At 48.4% G+C, this 9664-nt stretch overlaps 1 long non-coding RNA gene across 1 annotated transcript; it reads right to left on the bottom strand.

The window, feature by feature from the left end:
- Positions 1-1472: 1472 nt before the first annotated feature.
- On the bottom strand, positions 1473-8864 carry LOC128842404 (uncharacterized). Its single transcript, XR_008445984.1, has 2 exons — positions 4622-8864; positions 1473-4222 (listed from the first exon to the last, which is right to left on the bottom strand). It is a non-coding gene; the product is annotated as an uncharacterized LOC128842404 (long non-coding RNA).
- Between the last annotated feature and the right edge of the window lie 800 nt (positions 8865-9664).

The raw sequence follows: 9664 nt of genomic DNA, 5'->3' as shown, positions 1-9664 counted from the left end.
TGTGGCCTGTTCTTTCTGGTGCAGTGCTTGTTCCAGTTATCCATGCATTGGCATCCTGAGATCATGACAGACCGATGCCTGTGGAGCACTTGAGCTACAGATCCCTTAGCTATGCTCCAAGAAGCTGACAGACGGCTATTCCCTACGAGGGGCCTTAGCTTTGGAATTTCCTTCCTCCCATTATCCTTCTGAGCAAGCTGCAAGTCTCTTCTTTTTTGTGGCCATTTAAGAAGAGGCTGGGATCCCTTAGAGTTATAGGGAGCTTGGAGGTGCGGTTATTACCATGTATTTAGCATGGTGGACCAGGTTTGTCCTTATGCTTTATGCACAGCTCAGTCTGGGGCTGGAGGATTCTGATTTTGCACTGTATATCTTCATAACTGTAAGGAGCTCCAAGTGAAGGATACTTAAATTGTAATAACTAAATAAATTGTCAGAGATTTCCAAGCCCTGTAATTGAGATGTGGGGAAGGCACATTTATCTTAAAATATAATTGAAGCCTTGGAGAGGCCAGTTTGTTTCAATAGCACTTCATTTTTTAGAAAGAATGTTTCTTAATTGGTGGCTGACGTGGATGCTCATATACTGTTGTTAAGTGTGAATATGAGGTACAGGAAAGGAATGCAATTATGGTTCTGCAGAGAAGACACTTATCTTTCTCATGGCAGTGTGTTTTTGCTAATATACTGCACATTGAATGCACTTGAATGTAGAGAGGATAATTCAGAAAGTTCTTTGCTTCCGTTCTTAAATGAGCACCAGCATCATTCTGTAGAGGGGCTTAAGAATGCACAAGTTTAGAAGGATAATAAATGTAAGTGAAACACCTATGAAGTCTGCATGTGTCATGGCTCTTGGTGTGTTCCTTTGGTTGGGTTGATTGGAGAGTGGTGTGGGAGGCAGTTGCAGGTGTGTGTGTGTGTGTGTGTGTGTGTGTACATATATATTTCATTTAATGAAATGTAGCTGGGGTGAAGAGTGCCAGCCTCTCTGACGAGTGAGACTGGTGGGAAGAGAGCCCCCAAGAACGGAAGGCCCAGCTATCAAGGTGGGAGAGGAGCCAGAGAACCCAGACACCAACTGAGTACAGGGGACAAAAGAGGAACAAATAGGGACAGGGCGCAGGTTAGAGGATCACAATGAGGGACCCAAGCAGAGAACTTCAGGCATCCATCCATCCATCTTTCTGTGATGGACTCCAGGGAGTCAGTGGATGCTGCACCCCAGGAATGTGCATCTTACACAGTTTGGAGGTGGGGAGGGCTTGAACAGTTTAAGCTCATTAAATGTTTGTCATTCCATCAAAGGGTAATGAATATGCAACAGCCTTTGTTAACCTGAGTAGAGATTTGCCAGATACTTCAACCAAAAGCCCACGGGTTTAGATAAACAATGATACAAGTTTATTAACTAGAAGAAGACAGATTTGAAGTGATTATAATTGTTGTGGTCAAAGACACCCACGCAGTGATTATAGTTCAAAGACTCAAGCCTGAGGCCAGTTTATTGACATACATACCAGTGCACTGGGGTGCAGTCTGAAGACTGACACACCGAGGGCTGCACGCAGACGGCTTATATTTCGTCAAACCGCAAGCAAGGTACAAACAATACGTCATGAATTAAGAAATTGGGGTTGGGGTCAGCCCCGCCCCTCCTCCACCCTCCTCATTATTTCCCAAGAGTTGGGTGTTTATTTGGGTAGAGGGGCGCTTGGTGGTTTTCCCTAGGGGTGGTACTTGGCACTTTGGGTACATTTCTCGGCAAGGCACATGTTATTTTCCGGGGGTTTTCGGTGAAGGGTTAAGGGGGGTTTATCAAGGGACGCTAAAAGAAGATCTATGATTGGCTAATTTTGCAGATAGCTAGAATTGGAAAACTTTGCAGATAGCTGCAACTACAAGAATGATTAGCTCTTTGCAAAGGCAATTTCTTAATGTAAGCGGATATTCTATTTTTCCAGCGGTTTCATAAACTTGCGGTTATTATATTGCTAAAGCAGTTTCTGTTGTAACCTTTAGCATTGTTCTGTGGTTTTCTTCTTCCACACCCCCCCGCCCCCTCCTCTGGCCATTACCCTTGACCGAGTTTGGCAGAGAACTGTGTTGTTCAGTCTTGCTCAGGCTTAGGCCTGTATTGCTCTAAGTATGGGCAGTCAGCATAACAGATCTCTGTTGGAGGGTTTATTTCGGGGCCTTCAGATTCACAGCTCTGGCTATCAAAAAGAAGGCCCCCCTGTTCTATTTCCCCACAATTTCCCTCCTCTGATGCCATACAAGCATCACTATTCTTGTTTAGCAAAGAGGCCATAGGACATTATTCGGATTCAGAATTAATACAAAGGTGGTTAATCTCCGGGTCTGTGGAACAATAGAGTGTAGGATCGGTGATATCTGTGGAAGAGAATAGGGCTTTGGGTGGTGGTTGAGGCTGTAACTGGGGCAAACGGCATATTCTACATAATCAACAGAGGACGGCAATCAACAACCCGCAACAGATTGCAAGGGTAATACCAAGCAGAATTTTTAAGACTAAAGAAGTGAGGAGGCTGGGTGCAAGTTGGGTGATTCCTTTAGAGATAAAACACGCAATGTCGTGGGAAGAACATAGGGCACCTAATCGGTAAACGGCCTGAAATGCTTTGGCTGTCTTATTATATTCAATTTCTATTACATGGATTTGGGTTTGAAGGTAAGACATGTTAGAGAGGAGAGAGAATAGAGAGGTTAAGTTTAAGAAACGGTTAGAGATGAGGGAAGTCCAATCAAAAGTAAGGGGGATGGCTGGGTGAAGGGACACATAGATTTGGGGCATACCAGGCCACGTGATGAAATGGCTACATTGTGCAGTGGTTAAGTTAAGGTGGAAAGGAAGAGGGAGTTGGGGACTGGATGGCAGGGCGCACCCATCTTTTTTATTAAATAACAATTTTCCTTCTGGGTCTTTCCCTATTGCTTCCCCTTCCCAACAGGCCATATCTAAGACATTGAGTACTTCCCCAGGATGCAGCTTGCGGAGGCAGGACAACTGTGGGGGTTCCAAGGGCCACAAAGACCACAAGGTTCCGATTCCCACCCAGACATGTTGCGCAGCGAAATCATGGGGAGTGGTGATGAAACGGCTAGGTCCGTGGGGTGGTTTGACTTCCCATACCTGCCGATTGATTACCCAGTCCCATAGACAGTTTGCCCATGGCCCAGGCACAAGCAATTGCACTGGAGCCCAGGTGCCATTAATAGGTCCCAAAGCTTGGAAGGTACATGCGACGGAGTCACAGCTCCATTGTGACAATGTCCACGTATGTCTCCACTTCCACAGCTCGGGTGGCACTCCCACAGTAGTGGTAAGGATTTTGGGCCATCACTGACCTAGGACATCGCCTCACATTTCTGCTAAGAGACTGTTAAAGAAACCCTGCATTTGGCTACAAGCTGAATCCCAGCCAGTGTCCTTTCCTACTAGGGCAAGGGTGTTTATTAATTTTTGTAGGAGGGTTTGGGTTGTGGTTCCCAGTCCTGACAAGGCATGGCGGCACCTTTATATTGGTATAGGTGTTGGTTAGCCCTACCTCAGTAAGGAGGCCTGATGCTCTTTCCAAATTTTCCAGACGTTTTTCATGATCCTGGGCTTTGTCTATTGTTCAAATAGCGGCTGCTCCAGTTAGGCCATGTAAGCCCCTTCCACCAATCCTCCCTTTCCCTGATAAAGACTTTCCCACTGCACAAGCTGGGCCAGTCAAATGGCCGCTCCCTGAGAACAATTTGGGTACTGGGTAGTTATTTGAAAAGCTGAGAGGGGGAGTGAGAAGGTGATTGTTCTTATAGTAGCATTTAGCACAATCCACCATTGGAAAGAACAATCCTGTTGGTAGGGTGTGCTATACCACATTTGTTGTTCCGAGACTTGAATTTTTTTTCTCTGAGGCTATGGCCAGACAGATTTGTATGGGAATTGGAGAAGACACGAGGGGGAGTAGCTGGGGAGTGGGGACCACAACGGTGGGCAACCATGTAGAGCCGGGGTACACCGCAATACGACACAGGCCAAACCGGAGACTACTGATCCAATTTAGCCTGCATCATACCGCAACACACCCCAAGTTCGTTAAGGAGGAGAGGCTGAGGAATATTAAGTTATATCTTCAGGTAGTTTTGGCTAGCTTCCGCAAGTTATTCTTCAAGATTTCGTAGTCTTAGTTCACTTAGCTGTCTGGCAATGAGGCTGCAAGGGAGGGTGTAGTGAGTCGGTGTGGCTCCCCTCCTGCCCAGAAGAGGGAGCACCCTTGCAGGCACCGGAGTGGGTGGAGCCACCGCCGCCTGTTCCCGCCCCCCCCCCCCCCCCCGGAAGTCAAGGGGCGGGACAGGAAGTATAAAGGCCGGCCGCCAGAGCTCAGTCAGCCGCCAGCCACCACAGGGAGCAGACGTGTGGCCGGGAGCTCCCGGCCGGGAGACCTCCAAGGCCCGAGGTCAGGACCCTAACTGGCTGGAGCTGCCCCGGGCCCATTACGAGGAGGAGCCGCTGGAGCCCGTCCGCTCCTGTCGCTGGGAGGAACCCTTGGAGCCCCCCCACACTAACCCTGAAGGCGAGACCGCACCAGAACCCCTCCGCCCCTGCTGTTACCCGGAGGAGCCGCCCGAGTGCAGTTGGCCTGATTTCCCGACGGAGCTGCCGGACCTGCCACCAAGCCCTGGCCGAGAGGAGCCTATGCAGCTGGACTGGCCCGAGCCCGGTGCCACGAACGAGGTAGGCCCTGAGGGGGAACCTGGAAGTAGCCCGGGGGTAGCTGACCCCGGTCAGGCTGCAGACGAATGTGAGCCAATGTCAGTGTGTTTCGGGCAGGATACCCCACTGACCAGCAGCGGTAGTAACCGCTGCTAGGGCCCCGGGCTGGAACGCAGTGGAGTGGGTGGGCCTGCGTTCCCCCCTGCCACCCCCGCTCACGGGTGGCAGGCTTCCCCCTCACCCAACGCTCGGCTGTAGGAGCCTGGGCGTACCCCAGCTGTTTGCCTGCTCAGCCCCTGCAACCAAGGGCCTGAGCTATAACTGTGTGTGCCCCGCCCTGATCCAGGGCCTGGGCTCCTTAACTGTTTGCTTGCTCAGCCCCTGCAACCAAGGGCCTGAGCTATAACTGTGCGTGCCCCGCCCTGATCCAGGGCCTGGGCTCTTTGACTGTTTGCTTGCTCAGCCCCTGCAACCAAGGGCCTGAGCCTGGAACGAACTGTGGTCTGCTCAGTCCCTGCACCCGAGGGCCTGAGCCCTGAACTAACGGTTGCCTGCTCAGCCCCTGTCTGAGGGCCTGAGCCCTGAGCTAGCTGTCGGCTTTGCTCCGCCCCTGCACCAGAGGGCCGGAGCCTCTGGACTAATGGACTGCTTGTTCCCACAGTAGTGAGTCAGTGTGGCTCCCCTCCTGCCCAGAAGGTCGAGCCCCGGCAAGGACCTATTACAGAGGGGTTACTAGCACAATCACCTTGCTTGGTTGGAGGCTTTATTATGGCCTCAGGTGGAGAAGTTGTTTTCTTAGCAAGGTCCAAAGGCTTAGTGGATTTGTCAGCGGACAAGAGTCCCTTAGCATGGGGCCAGGGCAGTTCTTTGCTGATGGACCTTTATGTAGACCCAGTTTTCTGGTTTCAGCGTGTGGCAGGACTGCTGTATATAAAAAGACCTAACACATTTTGTTAGTGCCTGACTATTGTGTAATTTATTAAACGACTGTTTATTTGAGCTAGGGCCAGCAGAGCACTGTCGGTAGTTGCATTGGGTGCCCTGGTAAAAATTTTATGAGGGCTGAATCTGGTCTTTTGATTGGGAGTGGCCTTTAAAGGGCATTTGGCCATACTGGATTTGTGAAGCTGCACATAGCTCTTTTATAATCAGTTCAGATATGCCAGAATGTGATACAAAATCCTTAAGCAAAAGCTTCACAACAACCCCCGTATGACATATTCTACCAATGCAAAAACTGTTGTAAAACCTCTGCCCAAGATCCTGCATTTGTCCTTTTTACAAGAAAATACATTACTAAAACTAACACATACTTACAATTCTAACATTTAAACATTTGAATAAAATTAATCCAAATATTTAGAGAAAGTTTCCAAAGAGGGAAAAGTGCTGCCTGCCTAATCATTATGTTGCTGGCAGTAGTGCTGGGCCACAAAGGAAAAGTTTTACTTAACTGCAGCAATCAACGGTGCACAGTCATCCGGTGATGCACGCGAGCAAATAGGGCCAGAGCTCCTGAGGCGCCAAAGGTGATCAGGGTATAAGGTGTACCCAGCAACACTTCAAGAACAATTTGTGGTTTTTAGTTGATATTTGCTTTTATTTGGTATATGTTACCAAAACAGATTTAAAATTTTCCATTTTCCTGGCTTTGGCTACCCTGCTGCAGCCACAACTTTGGTCTTTATTTAAAACAATTTACATTTTGTAAAGCATTAAGTTACTTTAAGGATTAAATGCTAAATACCAAAATTAAACAACACTAGTTTACTTTATTTGGCAAAAGTATTTTTTTTTTCTATAACCCCAAAACAACATTAATTTATTTTAAACTTATAAAACAAAAATTATACACATCAGGAGTGTTTCTTAACAAATTTAACTAACTTTTTCATAGTCAATTGATTTTACCTATATAACCTTTTGCCTGGATTATTTACAGACACTCCCACAGGAATGGCTGCAAAGAAACCAAGAATTTTTCTTTTAACATTTATTTATAGTTTCACTGCTTAATTCCCACCAGTAATTACAGAGTTAACTTTTTACTTTCTTTCTTTTAACTTCCTTAAACTGCAGTTGCCTGCCCGTTTGGGCCCAATCCTTCTTTTCATGGGCACAGGCATTGTTTTACTATCAATTCAGCAAGGAGGGTGGGCTTTTTGCTAACCCCCTTGTAGGAGAGGATTAATTATTTAACAAAGCAATTACTATTATACACAGAGTGGTTAAACAACACAACAACACTAGAACACTGCAGTAAGCCTTGGTCTCCTTTCCAGGCGAGAGCAATTTTCCTAGCCTCTATAACTCCGGTGATGCCAATCCCCCAACATGCACGCCACTGGGGAGGATTTACAAAGGGAGGTCCTCGCATGCACCCTGTCCAGCAACGAGTTACCAATCCGCCTCTGAGAGGAACGGGGTAGGATGCTCAGTTGCCCCAGGTTTTGGCAAATGATTTCCAGGGGCTGGAGCTCACTCCATACGCGAGTCCATGCTCCAAGGGAAAATTTGGGGTAAGGTTTTGGTCGTAGGTCAACCACACAGAAAGGTTAGGAAAGTCCTGGTCCCCGCACACCCCTCCCCCAGCAGAGAGCACCGGCCCGCCTTCAAGAGAACGGGATGGGTTACTCTACTACCTAGGAGTACGCGGGTGGTTTCCCAGGGCCTCCCTGCTCTCCGAGCAAGGAGGGATGCAATCGTCACTTAATGGGCAAAAAAGGATGGGGACCTACTACTCACACAAAGTGGGGGTCTCTGCTATTCTCGGTCCTTTACCCCGCCCATAGCAGGTCCTGGGACCACCTTACGACCCACAATCACACCACACCTAAACCAGGGTAATCTTTACTATGACAGTCCTACTCGGCCACCAGCCTAATACTGGTGGGAGTTCTGCCAATCCCCGGGTCACAGGGCCAACCCAGCCACACAGCCTATTGCTGGTGGGAGCCCTGCCTGCCCCTTCGGCTGCTCCGAGATTCCCTGTCCACTTACGCAATCGGGGTCTCCGGTATTCCCAGTCCCTTACCCCACTCGCAGTCGGTTCCAGAGTGACCTGGCCTCACCCTACTGCTTAAGCTCCAACAAGGTGGGGGTCTCCGCTATCCTCGGTCCCTTACCCCGCCTGCAGTAGGTTCCAGGGGGTGGATTCCATCCCCTACTCACTATGGGTCCACCTTTCCGGGGTTCCTCAGCAGCCTGTCGTTCACCCTCCGGGGGAACCACCCCCCAAAGGCGTGAGCCACAAAGCTGACTAAGACAAAGTAGAAAGCTTAAAAAGCAAAGGATAGGAGCTTGGCGTACTCCCTGTTCAGGTGGTTAGTAACCGTTTCCTTTATGTTCCGGAGAGACCACACAGTCTATTTAGCCTCTGTTCCTGCCTGAATAATCTCCTGTCATCCGAAACTTGTTTTTATACTGGGCTGGCACTCTAAAAGTGTTTAACTGCCAGACGGATGTCCCAGTAATTTCACCGAGGCTGTTCCAAGGAAACCGTTGGGTCTAAGACCCTCGTGTACACACCACAAACAGACAGTCCCCAATACCCTCTAGCTTATAGCCTAAGTAAACAATGATAGAGATAGCATAGCATGATGCAAGAATTTAAACAGACAAGTTACAGAACGGACACACACAAAACGAACAGGCGTCAGGCAAATGAGTCTAGCCTCAAAAGTTCGGATCACAGCGTGTCCTTACCTGAACCCAGAGCCTAAGGGCAGCTCCCCACCGAAGCCCAAATAGAGACAAGGGTCTCTTACCTGGAGCCTGGGATCAGTGTGGAAGCGGTCCACGGTCCTCCGGTCCGGTGGGACGTCGAGTGATCCCAGACAAGCCCCCGAATTGTTGTGGTCAAAGACACCCATGCAGTGATTTTAGTTCAAAGACTCAAGCCTGAGGCCAGTTTATTGACATACATACCAGTGCACTGGGGTGCAGTCCGAAGACTGACACACCGAGGGCCGCACGCAAACGGCTTATATTTCGTCAAACCGCAAGCAAAGTACAAACAATACGTCATGAATTAAGAAATTGGGGTTGGGGTCAGCCCCGCCCCTCCTCCACCCTCCTCATTATTTCCCAAGAGTTGGGTGTTTATTTGGGTAGAGGGACGCTTGGTGGTTTTCCCTAGGGGTGGTACTTGGCACCAGTTTGGGTACATTTCTCGGCAAGGCACATGTTATTTTCCAGGGGTTTTCGGTGAAGGGTTAAGGGGGGTTTATCAGGGGATGCTAAAAGAAGATCTATGATTGGCTAATTTTGCAGATAGCTAGAATTGGAAAACTTTGCAGATAGCTGCAACTGCAGGAATGATTAGCTCTTTGCAAAGGCAATTTCTTAATGTAAGTGGATATTCTATTTTTCCAGCGGTTTCATAAACTTGCGGTTGTTATATTGCTAAAGCAGTTTCTGTTGTAACCTTTGGCATTGTTCTGTGTTTTTCTTCTTCCACCTCCCCCCCCCACCCCCTCCTCTGGCCATTACCCTTGACCGAGCTTGGCAGAGAACTGTGTTGTTCAGTCTTGCTCAGGCTTAGGCCTGTATTGCTCTACGTAAGGGCAGTCAGCATAACAGATCTCTGTTGGAGGGTTTATTTCGGGGCCTTCAGATTCACAGCTCTGGCTATCAAAAAGAAGGCCCCCCTGTTCTATTTCCCCACATAAGTGATACAGGCATAAAAATTAGAATTGGTTACAAAAGGATAAAACCGCAATCTAATTCCTAAACTTTACCAAGCTAAGTAAAATTTGAAGCAAACAGCTTTCTCACCCCACCAGATGCTGCAGGCAGTTCACAGTTCTTAGTTCACAGGCTGGATTTCCTTTCGACCTGGAACCACTCCCATTAGTTCAGGATCCTTCAGGTATTCATTGATATTATGAGCAGAAAGATGTAAGGTGAAGAGGAGGTAATGGAGAAGCCATTGTCTCTTAT

This window comes from Malaclemys terrapin, chromosome 8 (genome assembly GCF_027887155.1).
Source record: "Malaclemys terrapin pileata isolate rMalTer1 chromosome 8, rMalTer1.hap1, whole genome shotgun sequence".
NCBI classification, from domain to species: domain Eukaryota; kingdom Metazoa; phylum Chordata; order Testudines; family Emydidae; genus Malaclemys; species Malaclemys terrapin.
Note: the sequence above shows the minus strand (reverse complement) of the source record. Positions and strands in the feature narration are given on the sequence as shown.